Source organism: Dipodomys merriami, unplaced genomic scaffold (genome assembly GCF_024711535.1).
Source record: "Dipodomys merriami isolate MVZ:Mamm:240054 unplaced genomic scaffold, mDipMer1.0.p SCAF_44, whole genome shotgun sequence".
NCBI lineage: Eukaryota > Metazoa > Chordata > Mammalia > Rodentia > Heteromyidae > Dipodomys > Dipodomys merriami.
The window spans coordinates 3101254-3127192 of NW_027206002.1; the positions used below are offsets into that span (position 1 = coordinate 3101254).

Genomic DNA, 25939 nt, shown 5'->3' on the forward strand with positions numbered 1-25939 from the left:
TGACGCACACATCCTGGGAGAAGCTGCCAACGTAAGCCACGATGCTGAGGAAAGCCGGGCTGGACGTGGGAAGGCCGGAGGGGAGGGGGGAGACAGGAGGGGGGAGTTCTGATCCTTATAGGACAGTCACTGCTAAGCAGACTGTGAGATCAGGGGTTCAAATCCCTCACAGGGAAAGCTATGCATGGCACACAGTACATTGAGCCTCAGGGTTTCCCCACCTCAACAGTGAACACTAAGCTGGGTGTCAGTGGCTCACATCTGTAATCCTAGCTACTCAGGAGGCTGAGATCTGAGGATCAAGATTCAAAGCCAGCCAGGAAGGTCTGTGAGATTCTCATTTCTAGCAAAAAAGCTGGAAATCGAACTGTGGTTCAAGTGGTAGAGTACCAGCCTTGAGTATGAAAGCTAAGGGATAGCACCTAGGCCCTGAGTCCAAGGATACCCCTCCCCCCCCCCCCGCCGCCCCCACCAAAAATGGAACTGCCAAGTAACTTCATCATTGTAAACACAGCACACTATTTAACCATGAACTTTTGTGTGTGTGTGTGTGTGTGTGTGTGGTACTGGGGTTTGAACTCATTAGTGTTTGCTATGCAGGTACAGCCCCCTCTGACCTTGAGCCTTGAGTCTTTAAAGGGCTGGTCTTGGCTAGCCAATGCAAAGTGGAGGGAGAGAAGGGAGTGTGGACAAACAGGGGTTTTTCAATCTTTACTAGTGAGGAATCACACAAGAGCTGTTTTTTTTTTGTTTGTTTGTTTTTGTGTTTTGGTCAATCACGGGGCTTGAACTCAGGGCCTGGGTTCTGTCCCTGAGCTTTTCTGCTCAAGGCTAGCGATCTATCACTTTGAGCCACAGCGCCACCTCTGGTTTCTGGTGGTTCTGTCTTGGCTACATGCAAAGAGGGATTGAATTTAGGGAACCACTTCACTCATGCTCCTGCCCTTTTGTTTTTAGTTTGTCTCAGAGTTTGAGTATGTGTGTGTGTATGTGTGCGGGGAGGTCTCACTCATTTTCCCCAGGCTAGCCTTGAACCATGATATTCCTGCATCTACTTCCTGAGTAGCTGAGACTCATCTGCATCGTTTCCCCTTCTCCTCCCATACTTTGGCAGTACTGGAGTCTGAACTTAGGGCCTTGTGCTTACTAAGCAGGTGATTTACCTCTTTAGTCCACTCCCATGCCCTTTTTGCTTTTGTTATTTTTCAAATAGAGTCTTGCTTCATATGCTGGACCAGATGCCTAGACCACAATCTCTTATTTATGCTTCCTGAGTAGCTGAGATGACCATGCCACACTGATTGAGATGAGGGTCTCTTGAACTTTTTGCCCAGGATGGCTTCTATCTGGTCCTCCCCAGGATCTCTGCCTCCCCAGTAGGTGGGATTTAGTGACATGAGCCACTCACCGTCATCAATTAAATGTTTTTTTTTTTCTGACTGAAATAATTAACACTTAAAAATGCAATGTATACTGCTACCATGAGAGGAAAGCCGGGGCCATGTCATAGGATGCTCACGTTTAGAATCACACATGATGAAATCATATACCAGACACAGTGATGCGGCACTAACACCCTGCCCTGGAAACCCTCTATCTACAGTCTGTTCTCTTGGTAGAAATGGAGATGAACCCATTATAAAGGGGCATGGAAGGCATTCTAGGTCAAACCCAGATGATTTCTTCATTTTCCTATTAGTCATGGGGCTTGAACTCAGGGTCTGGGCATTGTCCTTGAGCTTTTGTGCTCAAGGCTAGTGCTCTATCACTTACAGCCACATCTCCCCTTCCATTTTTCTGGTGGCTCACTGGAAATAAGAGTCTCATGGACTTTCCTGCCCAGGCTGGTTTCAAATCTGGATCCTCAGATCTCAGCCTTCTAAGTAGCTAGATTACAGATGTGAACCACCAGCACCTGCCAATTTTTTGAACCAATGGAGGGATGGAAGACACTGCTGGCTCAGTGTCTTCTGATATTGAACTAAAGCTCTTCTGCTCTCGCCCTGGGGATCTGTCCTAGTGTAAATGGGGGTACATGTGTTCCTGAAGATGCGTAAGCTTATGTTATTAGATTCCCACTTGAGTCTGTCTCCTCCATCTTCCTCCTGCAGGCCTTTCTTCCTCACCTTCCTCGTGTCCTTATCCCCTGTATACATCTGCCTACAGAACTCAGATCTTCCTAGGCGCCCAGGTCCCCTCTACTAGTCACCTCCGCCAGCTCTATTTGGGGACCCTTGTCCCCTTAAGAGCCGTGGACACCTTGGGATAAGCACTTTCACACAGGCATGGTCACACTGAGCCCAGTGACTATCTTCCCAGGGATGATTTAAGGGATTAAGGCTAAACTGGCCTGCCCCCCTCTCTCCTTCCCAGGCATTTTACCAATCCATCTGCAGACCACAAGCTGAAATAACACAGGGAGGCCCAGACACTGCCCAGGAAATGCTGGGTGGGAGATAAAGGACCTTTGAGATTTACACAAAGGACTCAGGGCCTCCTTCCCTGCAAATACAGTGCCATTATAACAAGTGACAGGGAGAATTCCTAATTCCACGCTCCAAGCTGGCATCATGGCAGGGTGGCAGGGACATTAGGGAGAGAATATGTATTGGGGTGCTTCTTTCCCCAACTGGCAAGGCCAGGGTCTAGGTAGTATCTCCTGCCTCAGCCTGGACCCCAGTCCCATTTCTGCCCAAAGCCCCAGGGGCCCCAAGTCTGGAATCATAGGGATATGAGTTAGAATCCGCAGGATCATGGACAGCTTGAGGGCAGCCTGAGAAGGCGGAAGGTTAGAAGTCTCTGTGATGTTTGCTAGTAGCAGTTGGGGGTCACCCGACTGACTACCAGGCCAGCTATGTTTCTGAGTGTGGCCCCTATACCAAAACCTAGCCATCGTAACTCAGTGTTCACTTTGGGGTTGACTCCAAATCCAGACTAATCCACCCCTAACCTTACCTGAACTTGTCTTTACCCATCACTTTGTCCATCCACATGGTAATTTTGCCTTGGAGAACTCCCCCCTCCCCCATCCATGTGGATTTATTAGATCACAATCCCTCTTGATCCCAGCTGATGGCAGTCGACTCTGCCTGGCCATCAGCAGTCTCTGGTGATCTCGGCCACAGCAAGAGGCTCCAAGGTGACCATGTCACCCACCCCTAGAGGTTTCTGATGGAACCACTAGTTAAAGGAGGTTTTCTCTCACTCACAGACCGCAAGGAAGGGGTGGGGCTCAAGCTTTGATGCCCCCCACATGAAGATGAGCCCAGCATGAAGCAAGGATGATGGGCCCTGAAGCCACTACATGAACACCCAGGTTACCTGCTCAAGCCCAGTCCACTCTATTTATTCCTCATGTGAGCTTTCCCGTCCCGAGGTTTGTTTGCATGGGTACCCACATACATGCAGGTGGGTATGAGTGTTCGCATGCATGTGTGTCTGGGTGTGTTTATGTGATAGACAAAAAAGTGTCTCAATTGATTTGAAAGAGCATTCTGGAGTAGTCATGTGATACAATCACCTTACACACTGCAACAGCTAGTTCCTTGTATTTATCCATGTTTATTGCTTTTTTTTTTTTTTTTGGCGGTAGTGGGTCTTGAACTCTGGGCCTGGGCACTGTCCCTGAACTCTTCAGCTCAAGGTAAGTGTTCTACCACTTGAGCCACAGCGCCACTTCTGGTTTTCTGGTGGTTAATTGGAGATAAGAGTCTCACGGACTTTCTTGCCCAGGCTGGCTTTGAACCGCGATCCTCAGATCTCAGCCTCCTGAGGAGCTAGAATTATAGGCATGAGCCTCCAGTGCCCGGGTTGTTTATTGCATTTTAATTATGTTCTCTGATACAGCTATTATCTCTCTTCCTCTTGCTGCCTACAAATTTGATCCCTGTATATAGGATAGGCCCAGGAAGAGAACCCATGATCCAAAAGAAGAAAAATGAACATTTGAGTTGTCCATCCATCCACCTACCTATCCACTCATCTTCATCGATGCATGTGTGCATGCATGCATCCATCTACCTCTATATGCATCTACCTATCCATGCATGCATGCATCCATCCATTGACCTATTCACCATCCATCCAGTTTACTCATTTCTATTATAAGCCAGTTGTGGTTGGGTTAGTGTGATTTTTATACAGTTCCAGCCAGACTCTAGTCCACAACACCTTATCAGATAGAAAATAGAGTATTTCTGTCACGCCTACCTGAAGTTCAAGTGTATTGGGATGAAACTCCTTTGACACACAATCATGGATGACCAGTTGATGGCTCATGCTTGTGTGCCCGGGGACTCACTTTACCCAGTTAGGGCTCATAGACACGTTGCTTCCTTCCCTGCTTTAGGTGGTGGCTGCAGGTTCCCATGCAGCTCACCTCACCTGGAGTTTCTAGCATCCAACCCTCTGGAGCCTGGGAGAATGGTTCTGATGTCATCTCCACCATCTTCTACTCGAGACTTAGAAGAGCCCACTGAAATCTTCTGTACTTTCCATACCTGGCCACCACAAAGGACTACCCATCTCCCAGCACCTTGGGAGAAGCTCCCTTCTGTCTTCTAACATCCTGACATCTGTTTCTCTGATAGCTAGGATACGAATCTTTCCATGCACAGGATGGCAGTTCTAGGTTCCCAGGAAGAGAAGTGGAGTGTGGAGAAGAGCCACAGGTGGCATCTGTCCCTGCTGTCCCCTGCAAGCACAGGCATGGGTAGACCCGGAGGTCACATCTTCTTGACCCCACCTCTCTCATCTCCAGTGTCCAGAGACACCCAATGAGAATTCTAGAAGGGGGAAGGTCCTGGGGGCTACTCTGGTTCAGCAGTGATACTTTTCATTAGCAGAATTACCTGACGGCTTTTCCTATCACTACTTCAGAGGAGGAGTTAGGAGGTTTGGGGGCTACAATCTCAGACATCTGGCATACTAAAGAGTACCCCATTTCCACGACTCTGCTGTTGAGTCTCCTGGGGAACGTCTTCACCATGGGGAAGCTATATTTACAGGGTACAGAGCCTTCCCAGGGCCCAGGCTGCCTTGTACACAGCCCAGGCTTCCTGTAATCTTTTGCTGGCCATCAGCTCGGACCCCAGCTCAAAAGCTGCTTTATCTTCACAGTGCTCACAAATACAGTCTGGGCTGATGATGCATTCCCATCAGGCCAATAAAGAGACACACAAGCAGATAAATCAGTGAGGAAATAAATTGCTAGGGAAGAATAATCTTTTTACCATTTCTCTTTGTGGGGTAGGCTTTACAATATTGCTTTGGATGTGTGCTTTATTTTATTTTATTTTTTTCTAAGTAAGCAAAATTGTTTTCTTGGGCCTCCATCCAAGAACATTAGATAAATAACCACGATCCAGCCCCCGCTGCTCACAGGAAACCTTGCTCGGGCAGACAGTGTGGGAGAGACACTGGGCTTTGATGCACAGGGGCTGGGGGCGGGGGAGCTGGTGGGGGGACCAAGGGCTTTTTGAACATCCCTGGCTCTGCCATTTCTGAATATGGTATTGGGCAGCTCAAGGCTGAGACTTATTTTCCAACCGGCCTCCCTTAGGCTCACAGATGCTAGATCTGGATGGAAGTCCCTCCACTCCTCTGACCCTGTGTATTCTCAATGCTTAAGAAATCTGAATGACTGCCCCAGATATGTGACGCTCCCTTCCCCTGCCCCCAACCTGTGCTCTCTGTTTTCACTTTTTCTCCTTTCCTTCCTTTCTCTCTCCTTCCCTTCCTTCCTTCCTTCCTTCCTTTCTTCCTTCCTTCCTTCCCTCCCTCCCTCCATCCCTTCTTTCCTTCCTTCCTTCCTTCCTTCCTTCCTTCCTTCCTTCCTTCCTTCCTTCCTTCCTTCCTTCCTTCCTTCCTTCCTCCCTTCCCTTCCTTCCCTCCTTTTCTGCTTTCCTTCCTTCTCTCCTCTTTTGACAACCTGCACATGGCTGATGTTCTACCACTTGAGTCATGCTTCAGCCTAGCTTTACTTTGCAGCCTCTGAGTAGCTAGGATGATAAGTGTGAGCCACCAGTGCCCAGTCATCCAAAAAGCTTTGCAGCAGAGCCAGTCTACAGCTCTGCCTGGCCCAGCCTGGCCGTCTGGTGCAGAGAGGGTCCCCTTCCTGTGCTGTGCCTCTTCTCCATCCTCTCCTCCACCCTCAGGGCACTGAGTTGCTGCTCATTTGGCTTCGTCTGTGGATGTTCCATTCTTACTCCTTCCTCTCCTTATCTCTCAGGGGCTACAGCCATCATCTTCCATAGACATGTTGATCATTTTTCACAGCTGTCTCTGCAAGGTGCCTCTCCTTTCTGTCCCCAATCTGATGTGTCTAGACTTTTCCCACCCTGCCCCTGGGAGACTGATTTCAGACCACCCCCTCAAAACAAAAGACATTGCTACAGCTAGAACAAGTCCTCATGTCTTCTATGTGACTCTTCCTCCTCTCTCCCCTCCAGGCCCCCAGCCCACTCCCCAGCTTCCTCTAGAACCCAAACAGCCTCCTGCTCCAGACTCAGTGGTGCAGCCATTCTGGGCTACTCATGCCTTCCTGGATGCACCTCTCCCTCCCTTCCCCATGCTTGTCAAATCAAAGCCATCAGTTGGGATTCAGGGGGGTTTCACCTCTTCCAGGATGGCCTCTCTGGTTCCCTCTCCTTCACTGGGGAATGATGTCTTACCCTCCACTGGCACCACAAGTGGTCCCCCCGCACCTGCTGTCGGTGGCTTGGTTGCCAGCCGCCTGCTCAGCCACCGCCAGCTGGCTTGTGCCTTTCCCACACTTCAGCATTCCAGGCAGCTCATATATAGGCCTAGAAGAAGGTGGGCACTTGGTGAGTGTTTGTTGACAGTGGACTTTGCATAGTCTGCATGTAAGGCCTTGTCTAAGCAGAGTTTGGGGCTGACTGTTAAGCCCCAGACAAACTTCGGGTTATGGTCAGCACAAAAATTTCCCCATGGCCAAGCCATTATCTGGGGTTCTCACTGGAATCTACATCGGCTTGAGCAGGATCAGCTGGAAAATGACCCATGCGGTTTGTGCCAAGTCATCTGAAGGCATCCAGATGTGGGCTGCTGGGCTGAGCTGCGTGTGCCGTAATTAAGCTGACAAAAGCTCCGAGGCAGATGGGGGGCGGGCGATTGACTGGCTCTGCGCAGGTCACCCCTCCTGTGGGCTCTGTTTCTCCTCTGGGGATCATAGCTGGTTCATGAGCAAGTTCACACAAGAGGTTGTATGGTTCTCTTATTCTTCTTTGTTCGGCGGGGGGCAGGGATGCAGAAATCAAGTATGTTAACTGGGTGACAGAGGCTACTCCTAGGCTGAGATCTGGAGAACTTCAGTTTGAAGCCAACACAGGCAGAAAAGTCTGCAAGATTCTGACTCCAAAATAACCAATGTAAAGTAGGGTTGGAAGCCTGGCTCAAATGGTGGAAGGCTAGCTGAGCAAGCAGTGCAAGACTCTGAGTTCAAATCTTGGTATTGCCAACACACACACACACACACACACACACACACACACGCACACACACACACACATACACACATGCACATATGCACACACACATGAACACACACACATGCACATATGCACACACATACACACACGCACATATGCACACACATATACACATGCACATATGCACACACATATATACATGCACACATGCACACACACATACACACATGCACATATGCACACACATACATACACACATGCACATATGTGCACACACACACACACACAAGCACCTTGAAAAACTTTAGCTAGTCCTAGAACTAGGATCAGAACCAAATGAATGTCAAGTGTTCCCAAAGGAAGCTCTCATCGTCCCTGCTCCTGGAAGGAAACATCTCTTCTGGATGGCCCTTGTGAAAGGGGCACCCTAAACTTTGTGCTTGCAAATGGTGTATGGAACACACTGGTCTGAGTGTGCAGAGACTGCTGGCCTGCAGACCCTGCATTGCCTTTTTACCCCTGTGTTAAAATCAAAGGAGTAAGAAAACGCGCTATAGACAGATGGTCCCCAAATTCGGCCACTTGGATTTATAATCTTTTGACTTTATGATGGTATAAAAATGTATCCATATAGTCATCCTGCTATTATTATTAATTATCATTATTATTATACTTTCAGCCTGGTTTTCAATAAATGACACACTTGATTTTACCCAACTGTAGGGAATAGAAGTATTCTGGGCATGAATAAATAGGTGAGGCTAAGTTGGGATGATCAGTAGGTGAGGTGCATTTTCAACTTAAGATGTCTTCAACCAATGATGGATGTGGCAGGATATGATCCCACAGTTAAGTTGGGGTATATCTGAACATGCTATGGGATTCCAGGCAGCTTCACTAAAGAAGGAAATCTGTAATAGCATGGATGAGCCAGGAGGACCTTCTGCTGAGTGAGATAAACCATAGGACCTCACTAACAGGAGGTTGAACCACAAAAGTCAGACTCATGGTTACCAGGGCTTGAAGGAGGGGAGAAGGGGGTCGGGGGACATTGGTCAAGGGGCATATGATTTCAGTTCCACAAGAGGAGTAAGTTCAGGAAATCTATTAAGCAGTCAGATGACTACAGTTAAATAACATGTATTGTGTACTTGAAAACGGCTCCAATTTTAAGTGAGCTTACCACAAAATCATGAAGTATCTGTGAACTACTACATACGTTAATAAGCTTGGTTTAGCTACTACTCAATGGATATTTAAACCTAAATTTACATCGGGTGGTACACCATCAATGTGTCAATCTATATGCGTCAATTATAAATAAGAAATACCAATCAATCACCAAGGAAGCATCCTCCAAATAGCTTGAGCCAGTGTCTCCAAGTAGCACCCCCAAACCAAAACAGATGCTTGTATTTGCTGCTGACCAGCTTTGGGGGGGGGGTGAAATCATGTGCTCATGTTTAGATAAATGAGGGTGTCACTCTAAAACCTTTCCATACAATGAATTCAGGGGACAGAAGGTCAGCAGGGGCCTTCTGTACCAACTACACGGGAGGAGGTCAGATGGCTCTCTCATGATATATTTCCTTGGCTGACCTAATCACCCTTGGACTCAACCCTGGGTTCTTGGAGTCCATGACCCCTGCCTCCCCTGGGCTGGGGATTCCTTTGGCTCCCAGATGTTCTACCCCACATACCATTCCTGGATCCTGAATGTGCAACCCTGGATCGTTTGTAGACTGAACTGTTCCAGGTGGGGGATCCCCAGTTCCACTGCTCCTTCTGGATTGCAGGGTAGAGCTGCCTACTATGTGGATGTGCTTTCCCCTTTCATAACACTGAGTCCCCTGCCTCCCGGGCACTGAACTGAGCCTCTTCTGTCCCTACATGGAGACACCAGTATACCTCATTTAGCCCCTGAGAATCTGAGGATGTGTTTCCAAGTATTTATTTCACAGTCATTAGAGTTCAGGCTCCACTGGAGGGCTCTGGAATCTAATACATGGGAGAAGAAGGATTTTAGAAAGAAAAAATGAGAAGACTTCAAACTGGTCCCAAGTCTAAAATAGGAAGCCGTGTGTGTGTGTGTGTGTGTGTGTGTGTGTGTGTGTGTGTGTGTGTGTGTGTGTGTGTGTGTGTGTGTGTGTGTGTGTGTGTGTGTGTGTGTGTGTGTGTGTGTGTGTGTGTGTGTGTGTGTGTGTGTGTGTATGTATGTACTGGGGCTTGATCTAAAAGCCTGGACATTATCCCTTAGCTTTTTTGCTCAAGGCTGCTGTTCTACCATTTTGAGCCACAGCTCTACTTCTGGCTTATTTTTGTATTTGCTGGTTAATTGGAGATAAGAAACTCAGACTTTGCTACCTGGACTGGCTTTGAACCTTCCTCTCAGATCTCAGCATCCTGAGTAGCTAGGATTACAGGTGTGAACCAATGGCGCCAGGCTCCAGTGTCAGTTTCAGATGGGAAGCTGGGCACTATGAGTAAGCTGTGGACCGAGCTGACCATGGATCTGTTGTTTTGTTTGGCCTGTAGTATGTTTGAAAAACATGAACTGAATGCCAAGAGTTAAAACTCAGGCAATTTTACACATTAATCCAAAAATGAGGTTACCTGGCAGCCAGACTAGCTGCTGAGGACAGAAACTGGTCCAGGAGGTGAAAGGGTTCTGGAGGGAGATGCTGAAGGGGAGTGGGAACTGGGGTGTGCGTGCTGGGGGCGGGGGGCCACACCAGACCTCAAGCTGGCATCACCTATATACTTGGCAGGAAAGCCATTTCCACCAGGTTTTCTGTTTCCCATTAGAGCTTTCAAGGAAGGTTTAAGCTGCAGATTCTCATGCTGGTGTGGGCTCTGGCCTTTTTAAACACAAGTACACAGCCAAGAGGAAATGAAGAAGGAAGGGCAAAGTGGGGGAATGGGGATGGAAGGCCCAGGCTTGTAACCCTAGGAGCAAACTAAGGTTGTGTGAAGTGAGAAATTGTCAAGGGAGTGAAGGAAGAAAAGGAGAGCCTGGCATCGGGTTTTCTTAGGAGAAATTAAAACAGGGGGTTCGACACCTACAGAACCCTCCTAAGGACCAAAACCATTTGGGAAACGGCGCTGGTGGCTCACACCTATAATCCCAGCTACTCAGGAGGCTGAGATCGGAGGATCACAGTTCAAAGCCAGCCCAGGTAAGAAAGTCTGTGAGAATCGCATCTGCAATTAGCCACCAGGAAACTGGAAGTGGAGCTGTATCTGAAAGAGGTAGAGAACTAGCCTTGAGCAAAAATGCTCAGGGACAGTGCTGAGGCCCTGAGTTCAAGTCCCATGATCAACAAGAACAACAACAACAACAACAACAAAAAAGACTGGGACTCGAACTGGACATGTGATGCTTTCACTCATTGGCTGGCGGCTCTCCCAACTGAGCCATGCCTCCAACTCCATGTTTAGGCCACCTCTAATTGCAGTTTGCCCCCACACGTTATGCCATTTATTCCTGGTGAATCGAAAAGGAAATCAAAGTGCAGAAAGGTTAAGGAACCTGTCCCAGGCCACACAGCTAGTGGATGACAAAACGGACTGCTTATTTGTATACACAGAACCTTCTCGAAGCTGTGCCCTGGAGCTCATGTGGAACTCCTGTCCTGTTTACTTTATCGAGACAAGCACCCTGGGAGCAAGTACTCAGGCAGCTAAGTTAGATGTTTGCAGGACTGAGTACAAGGGAGCAGTCACAGGCTGCTTCCTGAGATGTCATCAAAGCCGACACTTGGCCACCACTACTGTCCCCAGGAGATTGGAGGAAAGTGTCACTCCAGTGCTGCTTACAGGGTCATGCAGCACACCAGAAGCCAGTGACTTGATTATCTAGTTGCCCTGAGATGAAGGCAGGCACATGTGACCCCAGTCTATTTCACGGAATCTGCCCGGAAGCTGGTTGCCTGGGGGGCTGACAGTAATACAGGCCATGTTCCTAGAGAAATGTCTGAGTCAGCGACTGACAGTCTGGGATGACCATGAATCAGCTGACCAAGACCACCATTAGCGTAATTCCCACACCCAGCACCCCACAACCAGCAGATGTTTTACATCTGTCAGACACAAACCAGCCTCTGCTCTGCCCTGCAGAATGCCTTTCCTTCCTGGGTTGTATTGGGGGTGGGGGTGGTGGTCTTCTCCTTATTTTTGGTGAGGGGAGGCCCTCTTAACACTGCATGTTGTTGAAGAAGCAAAACTGTGGTCCCTCCATCCAGGGGGACTGTTACCCCTTGGCTGCTAGAAAATGGGCCTGTAGTGTTCTTCAATCAGTTCTGATGAGCATTTAACCAAACTTGTGGACTGAAGATCACAGAAAGCCTCAAATGTTATACCAAAGACCCTGTTTTTTTTTGTTTTTTGTTTTTAACATCCTGAAATCTATCATCTGGTCTTAAGACTCTGCCATCTAACTTTACGGGCTACATTCCTCACCCCCACCCTAGCTCAACAGTGGCCTTTCCAGCACCTGGGGGCCAAGCCAGTGCTCTGAACCCATCCTTTGAATAGAGGATAAAATGAAATAATCTGTGTAAATCTATTTCATGCTCAATTAACTCAACAAATATTACTTTAAAAATAAACCAAGCAAAGAGGAGGCAACAATGCTTGATAAGAAATGTACTCGTTATCTTGCCCATGTAATTGTAACTCCTCTGTACGGTATTCTTGCAATAAAAAAATAAATAAAAAAAGCCAAGCAGAAAAAAACTCATATATAAGTACTTAGAGTGGCATACTCAAAATAATCCCTAAGTAGAAACAATACAAATTTCCATCCACTGATGAATGGACAAAGAAAATGTGATCTAGCCATATGGTGGAATGTTGTTCAGCCACAAAAATGGAATAAAGTGAGCCAATGCCAGTAGTTCATGCCTGTAGTCCTAGCTACTCAGGAGGCTAAGCTCTGAGGATCACGGTTCAAAGCCACCCTGGGCAGGAACGTCCATGACACTCATCTCCAATTAACCACCAGAAAACTGGAAATAGGGGCTGGGAAGGTGACTCAGTGATAGAGTGCTTGCCTTGCATGCATGAGGCCCTGGGTTCGATTCCGCAGCACCACATAAGCAGAAAAAGCCAGAAGTGGCCCTGTGGCTCAAGTGATAGAGTGCTAGCCTTGAGCTGAAGAGCTGAGGGACAGCGCCCAGGCCCAGACTTCAGGCCCCCAAAAAAGAGGAAAAAAAAAAAAGAAAGAAAAGAAAAAAGAAAATTGGAAATAGTACTGTGGCTCAAAGTGGTAGAGTGCTAGCCTTGAGCAAAAGAGCTCAGGGACAGCACTCAGGCCCTGAGTTCAAGTCCCACAATTGACAAAAAAAGGAGTACAAACTGGGTGAACCTTGAAAACATGACGCAATGTGAAAGAAGGCCTCATACTGTATGATTCAACTTTTATGAACTGTTCAGAACCAGTAAATTCAGAGACAGAAGATAAATTAGTGGAGGAGTAGGAGGAAAGTGACTTCTTAATGGGGAGGAGGTTTCCATTTGAGGCGATGAGAAGGTTCTGGAACTAGATTCAGGTGTCGATGGCACAATGCTGTTTATGTACCCGATGTCACTGAATTGTATGACGCTTTAAAATGGTGAATTGTACATGATGCATATTTTGTCCTAATAACCAAACCAGAAAAATGGCAGTGGTACCATCGACCTCAACAATTATAGTCTTTAAATAGATTGACCTGGGGCCTTTTGTGGTAAAATTTGGGGAGGAGACAACCTTAAATGGCCTATTAGAAAACTGAGGGGATGGCTCCCCACATTCTGTGTTGGTCAGCTTCCATCACTGTGACAAAACACTGGAGATAATCCACTTGAGGGAGAAAAGGTTTACTTTGAGTCATGCTTTCAAAGGCTTCAGTCTAAGGTTGGCCCTTGCTTTGGGCCTGTGGTGAGACAGAAATATCACTGGGAGCCTACATAATAAGCTACATACTTTCTGGAAGTCAGCAAGTAAAGAAAGAGAGAGAAAGGGTTAGTCTCCCAGAATCCTCTTCAAGGGTATTCCTCTCTGCCCCCACCCCTTCCACCATGATCTAACATCTTCCTGTTAAGCCCCACCTCTTAAAGCTCCCACTACTGGGGCTGGGAAGGTGGCTCAGTGGTAGAGCGCTTGCCTTGCATGCATGAGGCCCTGGGTTCGATTCCTCAGCACCACATAAGCCAAAAAAAAAGCCAGAAGTGGCACTGTGGCTCAAGTGGTAGAGTGCTAGCCTTGAGCTGAAGGGCTAAAGGGCAGTGCCCAGGCCTAGAGTTCAGGTCCCACGATAAAAAAAAGCTTCTACTACTTCCATACCAAGATGAAGATGAAGTTGTTTAACATATGTGCCTTTAAGGAATACTCCAAACCCAAATTATATACCCTCTTTTGTGAGGCCCCTCCCCTTTGCCCCCTCAAAGCAAACTAAAAGGGAATTATTTTTTTTTTAAGGCTGACACAAAAAGGACATCATAAAAACAGAGATAAAACTAAAGCTGGGTGCCAGTGGCTCATGCCTGTAATCTTAACTACTCAGGAGGCTGAGATCTGAGGATAACGGTTCAAAGCCAACTTGGGCAGGAAAGTCTGAGAGACCCTTATCTCCTATGGACCACCAGAAACCCGGAAGTGGTATTGGGGCTCAAGTGGTAGAGCGCTGGCCTTGAGCTGAAGAGCTGAGGGACAGCATCCAGGCTCAGAGTTCAAGCCCCACGACTGACCCCCCCAAAAAAAATTAAGATGAAAAATTGATTGGCAGGGCAGGTAAAGACCGGAGAGGCCATATGTTGACACAGGAGCCAGGACTTTATTAAATGACTTCTGTGCAAACCTCAGTGGTACCCCTAATCACGGACAGACTCACACAGTTCTTTGCTCCCTCTCATAGTGGGGGAGACCCAGAAGCTGAGCCAGGGGAAGGCACATTGAATAAAGACTGTGGTGTCTTCCAGAAACGACAAACACTGAGCTGATGTGTGCATGCATGCAGAGTTAACCAACTACAGCCTTGCACATCCAGACTTGGTGATGGAAACCTGGCTCTGTTATCCCAACTTCCACCTGGACTGGCTGCTTGCTCATAAACCTGCTTTCACGAGGTGCTGGCTCCTCAGTCTTGACATGAAGTGAAGCCTCAGGAAATCCCGGGGATGTCCTCCCAGCTTGTAAACAAGGCCACAGCTTTTCAAAGGCAGGCTTCTCCTTGCTCCCTGGAGCTCCTGGCATTCTGGAGACCACATGGATGGCTTTGAAAGGAATCCTTCCAAGGGGAATGAGTGACCCCAGACCAGAGAAGTAGGTTTCCGCAGCAATAGTCCATGTGCCAGGCACAAAGCAGAGCTTTGACCTCCTTCCTGAGCTGATCCTGTGTGCAACTCTTGGGCCAGGATTTGCAGGCTGAGAGGCCCAGGGCTGTGATTCAGACTCAGATACATCCAACTTCAGAGCCAGGAGCCCACTGAGTTTGGGCACAGCAAGTGCTCACAAAGGTGAACAGTGAGGGCTGAGAAGGTGGCTCAGTAGTAGAGCGCTTGCCTTGCATGCATGAGGTCCTGGGTGCGATTCCTCAGCACCACATAAGCAGGGGGAAAAAAAGCCAGAAGTGGTGCTATGGCTCAAGTGGCAGAGCACTAGCCATGAGCTGAAGAGCTGAGGGACAGCACCCAGGCCCAGAGCTCAGACCCCAGGACCGGACCCAAAAAGGTGAACAGTGAGACTCACTCTGCAGTTATCTAATAGCTCTCCAGACACAAGCACCCTAGAAAGCCTAGGGGATGCAGTTCCTAAGAGGAACCTCTGTACCCTGACCTAGAGCATTAAAAAGTATTTCCCAGCAGAGAACTTTGTACATGCACTTAGTCAGCTTGCCATCACTGTAGTGAAATATCTCAGGCTTGGAACTTTGCAACGTTTTTTTTTTTTTTCTCTCCTAGGTTTGGAAGCTGACAGCTAAACAGCATAACACTGGTTCTAGTGAGGGTCTTGCTAGCTGCAAGAACACAAGGTAAATGGAATGAATAACTAGAATGAGCATGAGAGGCAGAAACCACACAGTGAAACAGAAAGCCGGAGAGAGGATCTAGCTACCTCAAGCTATGTACCCACTGCTTCAAGGTTTTACTGCTTAACGTGCACACAATGGGCACCAAGCTACAATATCATTTCCAAATCACAACAGGAAGATAAAGAGGCTTCTGTTTCTTTGATCCACCTAACCTTCTCTAGACCACCCCCAAAGGGCTGCCCACCCCTCTCTAGGCTGGTGGATCGACCCCTAGAACTGAAGCCATAAGTCCTATACAGCTGCCCACTGGTGGCTAGACATGTGCTGTCACAGCCAAGGTCTTACCCATAGCCATAGTAGTGAGGGGCTGGACCTCTCCTAGGCTCTGTTTTCCAGGATAGAGGCAGCACCTTCTACTCTACAGCCCACCATTTCCCCTCATATTCTTCTCCTGATTGGGCAGAGCTGGGTAGTGGGAGGATCCTTTGTCTAATTAGGCAGGATCAGGATATGGGCAGATACTTCTCCTGATTGGGCAGGGCTGGGAAGGTGGGCACGTCCTTTCTCTGATTAGGCAGGGCAAGGATGTGGGCAGGGTAGAATCTTTCCCCTTATTGGACAAGGCCTGGAGGTAGGCAGAACCTTCTCCTGATTGGGGAGGTAGGGGTAGAGGTATCTCAAGTCTCTGAGCTCAGTGTATGTAGATAGGGAGTTTAGGGAGGGAAATAGACCTCCCACTTCATCAATTATCATCTGTCCACACATGACCATGTTTCCCTGTCAACACACTAGAGGCAAATGTCCCCAAGTGGAACTATTCATGCTAGGATCTGACTCAATTTTCTTACTTCTCCCAGGACAGGAACCCAGCCTGTTCTAGATTAACCTGGGCTTTGAGAGCCATGCCCACTTCCTACTTGAAGATGGATGGGTACAAAGCCAGATGACTGCCCTCACCCTGCTGCCCTGCCCTTGTTCCAGTTAGAATCTACTTTCCCATCCTCCCCTGGAAACTTCCCAGGGCCCACTGCTACTTGTGGACTCTAGCATCTTAGTTAAATGCCTGATTATAGCTGGGTGAGCAGCCTACATACTTCCTGCAGCCCAGAACTGGGCTCGTCTGCACCCTCTTTCAAAGGTATCTAACAATAAAAACAAGACCTCTGAGATCAGAGAGCTCTGGATCAGTGCCAAGATTTAAGCAAAGTTAGGAAGTCCATTTCTTTGGCTTGGATTATGTACAATATTCTCCCAATTTCCCCTACTTCATAACAACCTTGACATTTTTGGGGAAATGAAAATCCATGTAAAAGCCACGTGTTCTGATGGCCTGGTCTCCGAGCAGAAGGAAACAGGACACAAGGAATGGGCAGGTTCAGGGCTGCATTCACAGGGCAGCTGGAGAAAGAAAAGCTTGAATCTCAGGGTATAGCACAACTTCTGTACAACTAAGCCTTCGCATGTGTGAGGATAGATTTTTCCAGGATTATTATTAAAAAGGCAATGTGATCTTCCAGAAAAATGCAAGTGTTAAGCCTCTTTGTAATCCTCTCTACCTAGCACAAATATTTCCATTTTGGGGGCATGAGCTACCAGCTTCTTGGAGAGGAAGCTCTGCGGGCATGTGTGAAGGAATACTTATTTATTTTTTATTTTGTGCAGGTAATAGGGCTTGAATTCAGGGTCTAGGTGCTGTTCTTTTGCTTCCCCCTCCCCCAAGGTTGGCATTCTACTACAACTTCTAGCTTTTTGGTGGTTAATTGTAGATAAGCATCTCATGGACTTTCCTACCCTGGCTGGTTTTGAACTATGATCCTCAGATCTCAGTTTCCTGAGTAGCTAGGATTACAGGCATGAGCCACCTATGCATGGCTGAGTGATATTTTGTGAACAAATGAGGTTGCTTTTCCCTAAATCACACACACACACACACACACACACACACACTTTTGTGAACAAATGAGGTTGCTTTTCCCTAAATCACACACACACACACACACACACACACACACACACACACACACACACACACACACACACACACACACACACACACACACACACACACACACACACACACACACACACACACACACACACACACACACACACACACACACACACACACACACACACCTCTGAGGTTTCCTTCCCCAGATCTGGGAAGGACACATTATTAGCACTTCCTCACCCCTGTGTGAGAGGAAGCTGTAGGTTCTAGGGGACAGATAGGCTGTGTCCCTTGGGTAGAGTCAAAGGTGACAGGACCCCAAGGTAGGAGGAGGAGCATCTGGTGGGAGGGGCACCAGGCTGTTGGCAGGCAGCCTTCATTCTCCACTAGAAGCTCCACTGTGTCACTACATCAACACCTGACGAGTTACCTTGGCCGCCCCCCTCTCATCAGCCATTTGGGTGGCTCTCATTAATTTACTATGAAAATAGGTGTAATAAACGTTTACCTTTGGTGGCCGCAGCCAGGTCTGGCCTTCATCTCTTGCTCTGAGGCCTCCCTGGCACTGGGCCTCTCCTCTGGTTTTTGTCAATATGGCAGCCTCCCCTCACCCTCTCCAGAATCCACATCCTCTCCGGGTCCCCTCTTTTCTCTTGCCTTTCATCCACTGTGGTGCTGACAGCTCCCAGACATCCTGCCCAAGAACCTCCCTGGACTCCCTAGACAGCCTCCAGGGGGGAAACCACATACTTTTTACCAGACAATCGAGCCCCCTTCCCACTCCCTGGATCTGCGCCCTCACGTCTCTGCCTCATCCCCATCCGTATGTCCTCAAGAAAATATTGTACACAATCAAGCTCTTAGTTGGGCACAGTGGGGCATACCTGCAGTCCCAGATACTCAGGAAGCTGAGATAGTAGGATGCTCTGATCTCCAGAGGAAATAATAGGGAGCCCCTCTTCTCTCTCTCCCTCTCCCTCCTCTCCCTCCTCTTCCTCCCTCCCTCCATCCCTCTCTCTCTCTCTCTCTCTCTCTCTCTCTCTCTCTCTCTCTCTCTCTCTGTCCCTTCCTCTCCCTTCTGCTCTCTCTGTTCCTCTCTCTCTGTCTCTGTCCCTCTGTCTGTCTCTCTGTCTGTCTCTGTCTGTCTGTCTGTCTCTCTCTTTGGGTCTAGGTGCTGTCTTATAGCTTTTTCACCCAAAAGCTAGCACTCTATCACTTGAGCCACAGCTCTACTTTGAGCTTTTTGCTGGATAATTGGAGATAAAAGTCTCATGAACACACTTGCCCAAGTTAATCGAGATCCTCAGAGCTCAGTCTCCTGAGCAGCTAGGATTATAGGCGTGAGCTACCAGCACCTGGCTCTGCCCAGTTCTTTTATATTTTTGGCGGTTATGGGGCTTGAACTCTGGGCCTGAGTGCTGTCCCTCAGCTCTTCAGCTCGAGGCAAGCGCTCTACCACTTGAGCTACAGCGCCACTTCCTGCCCAGTTCTTGACTGATGTTGTAGAAGGTCCTATCAGAGGTTTGCTGCGACTCTTCATTTGAAACACTCTCTATAGATAATGATACAGAGACTCCTCGGTGAGCCATGCCAGCTTCTTGCTGACAAGCAGGAAGAGCTGGAGCAGCTGCACGAGTTCTGTGTCCCCCACAGATCAGGGACACCAAGCTCGTAAGCATCTATTACAGACTTTACGTAGAACTACAAGGGGGTGATGCCCACCACAAAGAAAGCTAATTATCCTAATGTGATCGGTACACATTGCATGCATGTATTCAATTAGCACACTATACCCCATAAATAAGTACAATTATTATTATGTGTCAATGAGAAAAATTTTAAAAATGCACACGGGGGTGTTGTACAGCTCAGGGGTAAAGCATGTGCTTAGCATGTGAGAGATCCTGGAACTGAATTCCAACACCCTAAAAAAACAGAATAAAGATAAAAAAATAGGGGCTATATTAGGTGATGTATATTTTGCCACAATTTCAATAAAAAAAATTAGTGCTCCAAAAACCTTAAATATACAAGAAGTGTTTTTGGACTTAGTAGTCTTAATTCCACAGGAGCCTTAAGAATTCTTCTTTTGCTTAAGAATTTAGACCTTCTCCTACCCCAGCCCAGCTCTGTGCTTCATTGAGAGGAAGGTGGGATGCTTAGGGCTGTCCCCTGAGGACTCAGGCACACTGACATGCCCTTAATGACACGCCAGAGCAAGAAGTCCTTGAGCCACAGAAGAATCCAGGGGACCCCAGCTGCTGCCTGAGTTTCAGCCTTGGTGTGATCTATATGGGATGGGCAGCTGTGGCTTTCATGTGGCTCTGTGCTCTGTGGCCAACTCCTCTCTCCTGGGACCCTCCTGGACATCCAAGGGGCTGTTTAGATGAACACTCCGACCTGGTGCTCTTCTTGCCTCTAGCCTGGTATCACCCCCATTGTTGACATCTCATCGACTGACTCTCTTGATCTGAAGTCTTCTGGAGCTCCATATTCTCTAGCTGCGCTTCTCCCAGAACACAGAGGCTGCAGGATGGTAAAGGGGAGCCTTGGATAATCAAGATGTATATAGAGAGTGTAGATATATACCAGCAAAAGGATTTCTGGGTCATATGGCTATCTGTCTGTCTGTCTATCTATCTATTGATTGATAGGTCAGTTGATCACAGTAGTGGGGATTGAGCTTGGGGCACTGTATTTGCTAAGAACACTTGTATTCCACTTTGCCCTTTCTGCTTTATTTCTCAAGTATGGTTTTACATTTTTGCTTGGATCACGATCATGGCCTTGGACCTTGATCCTCCTATTACATGTAGTCATGCACCAATACACCCAGCTTATGGATTGAAATGGACGCTTATTAACTTTTTGTTTAGGCTGGCCTTAGAATTATAATCTCCCTGCTCTCTGCCTCCTGTATATCTGGAACTACAGACAGGAGCCTCCATATCTGACCTATTTTTTTTTTTCTGAGAAACATCTATTCTGTCTTCCGTAACAACTTTACCAATGAAAGCCTATGTCTTAAGAGAGAAGCACACTCCTGGGTCCCCTGCAGCACTATTCACAATGGCCAAGAAATGGAATCAACCCAAGTGTCTATCATTAGATGAGAGGGTAAAGAGAATGTAGTTCATGTCCAGATGGTATACTGCAATCCTAGCTACCCAGCAGGCTGAGATGAGAGAATCGTGGTTAGAGGCCAGCCTGGGCAGAAAAGCCTGAGAGACTGAAAGTAGAAAAAAAAAAAAAACAACCAACCAACCAATCAAGGGAGAACATGGCCCTGAGTTCAAGCCCCAGTATTGATGCACAACCTACCCCCCCCACCCCCATAAAAGGATGGACTTGACAGACACTAGGTTAAGTGAAATCACCAGGCACATATTGATTTCATAGACATGGAGTAGAATGGTGGTCCCAAGGGGAGGGGGAAGGAGGAGGTGTGGTAGGGATGGGATGGTTGGCCACCGGTACAAAGTTACAGTTAGACAAGAGGAACAACTTCTGATGCCCTGTTGCATAGAAGAGTGACTACAGTTAACGTCTGCTATAGAATATTTCAAAATGGCTGGAAGAGTGCTTGCCTTGCATGCATGAGGCCCTGGGTTCCATTCCTCAGCACCACATAAGCAGAAAAAGCAGGAAGTGGCGCTGTGGCTCAAGTGGTAGAGCGCTAGCCTTGAACTGAAGAGCTGAGGGACAGCGCCCAGGCCCAGAGTTCAGGCCCCACGACCAAAAAAAAAAAAAAAAAAAAAAAAAGGCTGGAAGAAGAGAGGATGTGGAATGTGTTTCCACAAAGACAGGACAACCCCTTGCAGGGTGGAGATACTGATTATCTGCTTAGATATTTCGAGGTGTGGGAACCTCTCACACTGTACCCCATAAACCTATGTGATTATGGTATATAAATTAGACACAATGTTTTTTAAAGGACATTTGTTGCAGGACTTCTTAGGACCTTTTGCAACTCTTCAGGGGGTGGGGGTGTGGTGGAAAGCAATTACACATAAGGTTTCCCAAAGTTCTATGACTATGGAACCCTTTTCCCCCCCAGGAAATCTCATGAGTCACGTGTTCTTGGGCACTGTTTAGGGGATCATGAACTAAAGGTACTTGAAGGTTTTATATTCCAGACTCCACTTGTTTCCAAGCCTGGTGGCTGCATTCCCACCACCTCAGAACGTCACTTTACATAGTTTCTGCTGGTGCTTGGGAGACTAAGGTAGGAGGCCAACTGGTCAAAGCCAGTCTGGGATACCTGGCAAGACTGTCTCAAAAACATAATAAAATAAGCTGGGTGCCAGTGGCTCATGCCTGTCATCCTAGCTACTTAGGAGGCTGAGATCTGAGGATTATGGTTCAAAGCCAGCCCGGGCAGAAAAGTCCCCATGAGACTCATCTCCAATTAATCACCAGAAAACCAGAAGTGGCGCTGTGGCTCAAGTGGTAGAGAGCTTGCCTTGAACTGAAGAGCTGAGGGACAAGCACCAAGACCCAGAGTTCAAGCTCTATGACCACCACCACCACCAACAAAAGTAAATAAAACAAAGTTAAACTCTTATTAAAAAAGTATAAATCTTCATGATGTAGGATCGAGTAGTAGCTTCTTTGACAAAATACCAAAAGTTGCCATGTGCTGGTAGCTCACATCTGTAATCCTAGCTATCCAGGATCACAGTTTAAAGCCAGCCCAGGCAGGAAAGTCCCTGAGACTCTTATCTCCAATAAACCACGAGAAAACTGGAAGTGGCACTGTGGCTCAAAGTAGTAGAGTACTCACCTTAAGCTGAAGAGCTGAGGGACAGTGCCCAGGCCCTGAGTTCAAACCCCACGACAAAAAAAAAAAATCCACCAAAAGTAAAACAACCTCAGAAAAAATAAACAGAACTTTATATATATATATATATAATAGCCATGTGCTGGTAGATCATGCTTGTAATTCTAGCTACTCAGGAGGCTGAGATCTAAGGATATTAGTTTTCAATGCCAACCTGGACAGGAAAGTCTGTGAGACTTTTATCTCTAATTAAACACCAAAAAGAAAAAAAATCCAGAAGTGGAGGTGTGGCCTTGAGCAAAAACAAACCAAATGCTTTGCAACAGCACTCAGTCCCTGAGTTCAAGCTCCAGGACACACACACACACACACACACACACACACACACATACACACACACACACACACGAAAAAAGATACCACTATGCAAAGTTAAAAGATAAGCCACAGAATGGAAGAAAAAATATATCATATATGCAATGAGACTTGTATATGAAATATATACAAAGAACTCTTACAAGTCGACATTAAAAGACAAAATGATTTACAGGCAGAGGATTTGTATAGACATTTCTCCAGAGAAGACAAACATTATCAATGAGCAGATAACCAACATCATCTGGGAAACATCAAATGAAACCCCCAAACGGTAACACTTCAGGATGGCGAGGATCCGAAAGATAAACAAGAGCAAGTGTTGGTGAGGTGGTAGAGAGGAGGCGGGCAGCCTGGACCCTCCTTAAATGGTTAAACAGCACCTGCCCTGTGATCCAGCCACTCTGTTCCAGGTAAGCACTCAAGAGAAATGAAACTTATATACAGAAAAACTCATAACCAGCTGCTCACAGCAGTATAACTGTAATAGCAAAAACAGCAAATGGAAACAGTCCAAATGTCCCTCAACGGAAGAACAGATAAATGAAATGTGACACACTCATCCAATGGAATATTTGTCAATAAAAAGAATGAGGCACGGACTCATATTACAGCATAAGTGAATCATGAAAACATTATGTTAAATGAAAGAAGTCCAGCACAAAAGAACATATGTAGTAAGGTTACATGTATATGAAATTTCCAGAATAGAGAAATCGATAGGGATGGAAAGCAGAAAGCAGAAAGCAGACCCCTGGTTGCTGAGGGGTGGGGGATGGGGGAGGGGGGTGGTTATGAGGAAATGGAGGGTGACTACTAATGAGTGTAGGATTTTTTTTCGGGGGGATGGGGGGTGGCTGAGGAAAACTGATGTAAGGAGATCCACAGCTCCATGGCTCTCCTAAAAGCCACTGAAGTGCAGGTCTTACTACAGGAACGGCTCAGGAAGTGAATTATATCACAATGAGGCAGAAGTAAGGCTAAACTGATTGGAATGGCTGCTCAGCCTGTCTGTTCCATGGCCACCGGGTTCTCCAAGTATAGTAATCTAGCTTTCTCCCATGATATTAAAGAAGCTGCATCTAGAGATCTCATTTCCCTGAATAATTCATCCTGGGCAAAACAGGATTGCACCCAAACCAGTATCGGAAACACCAAATGACTATCAAGACACGAACAACTCTTCTCTTCTCCTCTCTTCTCTTCTCTTTTCTCCTTCCTTCCTTCCTTCCTTCCTTCCTTCCTTCCTTCCTTCCTTCCTTCCTTCCTTCCTTCCTTCCTTCCTTCCTTCCTTCCTTCTTCCTTCCTCTCTCCCCACCTCCCTTTTTGCATGCAAATACTAGAACTTGAATTCAGGGCGTTGGTGCTGTGTCTGAGCTTCTTTTGCTCAAGGATGGTGCTCTACCACTTGAACTACAGCTCCACTTTCAGCTTTTTGTTGGTTAATTGGAGATAGTCTCACAGACTTTCCCTGCCCAGACTGGCTTCAACCCACAATTCTCAGATCTCAGCCTTCTGAGTTGCTAGGATTACAGGTGAGAGCACCCATGCCAACGTACGAAGCACAGGTACTTTGCAGGCAAAGGCATACATGTGGAGAAACTGCAAGTTTCTGCGACACAGACCACAGGACATCACAGGATAAGCCAGATATCTTAGCGGAAGCCCGGACAGGCAGTCGATCAAGATGGCATCCCTAAATACAGGAGGAGACATGCATTGCTGCACTCAGGACTCCAATCTCGACCTCCACATCTAGGCTCTGTCTCTACCTGTCACTTGTACCATATCACTCACCCAATAAGAAGCAACTGTCAGGATGTGGCACTATCTCTAGGGAGGGAAATCCAATCTTGGATACTCCAACATCTGAGACTTTCTGAGCACCAACACGATCTGAGAAGTGACTTCCTGACCTCCCGCGGTGTTTCAAAACAGACGTCAAAAAATGCAGGCGCAGAAAAAATATGCCACAAAATTACCTTTAGGCTCTGTTTAGACTTAAGTCCCATCCCTAAGCCATTTCATCATATATATATGTATATATATGCACAAATATTCCCAAATCTATAGCCTACTGGTCCCAAACATTTTGGATAGGGGTATGCACCCACCCTGAATAGAAAGGGAAACTGAAGCCTAAAGTAACAGGAGTCCTGACCTGCTCCAAATCTAACAGTTCAGAAGTCAAGATAGATGACCGACAAAGCCAGTACACTTCCCATGGTGGAGCGATCAGTCAGTATGGCAGCCCAGGATGAGAGCTGGGGGCCTGGCACACACCGGGCACCCCTGGGAGCCTGCCTCCATAGGTGTGTTTTCCCCCAGACACACATCAGGGAAACAGGTGGTCCAGCCTTGCTCAGGATCCGAGCGTGCTGCTGGCTCTCAGAACTCACTGCCTCTCAGCCTAGATTGGGATAGATCAGGCACACAAAAAGCTGTCTGCAGCTTTGGCTGCTGGAAATGTGAGACCCTTCCCATAGGTGCCACACTGTTATCTGGCAGTTCGTAGAAAGACCATGTAAAAGAGGATGCTCCCAGGGAGAAGCAAAGTGATGTCTATGCAAAAGGACTCGTGGTAGAGTAACTGCATAGTAGGTGTGGAGTCTTTTCCTTCCTTCCTTCCTTCCTTCCTTCCTTCCTTCCTTCCTTCCTTCCTTCCTTCCTTCCTTCCTTCCTCTTCCTGTTTCATCCTCTTTGCTTTCCCATCATCTTCCTTCCTCCCTCTTCCCGTTTCTTCCTCTTTGCTTTCCCACCATTAAGTGAGGGGTTTTGTTCCTCCATACCCTCCTTCCCTGATGTGTCACCTTTGCCAGAGAGGCCCAAAACACAGGGCTACTCCTAACATAGGCTGGATTCATGAGCCCAAACAGCCCTTTTCTCTTTTTAAGTTATCTCAAGTGTTTGCTTATAGTAGCGCCAAGCTGACTAATACACAAGGCTACTACAAGTAAAATGGCAGCTCTTATAAAAAATGATGCAGAATTTCATGAAAGGAAATTTCCTGGATTGGAAGCCTGGAAATGAACAAAGCTGGGCAGGACTGGGAAGAGTTACCCAGCTAACAGCTAGACAAGAGAAATGCCAAGGATCAAGAGCATGACAGCTGCTTTGAACTGGAAAGTAGAATGCTTTCTGTAAAAAACAAAAGCAATCAAGAAAGCCTGATGGGAAAATTGATGAAGCCCTGGGATAGTTTTATAAAACTGACTTAAAACAACAACAACAGCATTCTGTGACATTCAAATGTGGCCAACCATTGCGTGCCACCAAAAATCACCACGAAAGGAAAAAAAAAAGGGAAATGGATCTCTTTTTATTTCAAAATTTTCCAGCATTGTAATTAGAACATAACTTATTAAACATAAAA

The 25939-nt window shown here is 47.1% G+C and overlaps 1 protein-coding gene and 1 long non-coding RNA gene across 2 annotated transcripts in view; one reads left to right on the forward strand and one right to left on the reverse strand.

Moving 5' to 3' along the window:
- Col23a1 (collagen type XXIII alpha 1 chain) overlaps positions 1-25939 on the reverse strand; it is a 200963-nt gene that overhangs the window by 75885 nt on the left and 99139 nt on the right. The window lies entirely within an intron of this gene.
- LOC138808049 (uncharacterized) lies at positions 3222-16954 on the forward strand. The gene is made up of 3 exons (XR_011366373.1): positions 3222-3408; positions 15390-15460; positions 16318-16954. It is a non-coding gene; the product is annotated as an uncharacterized lncRNA (long non-coding RNA).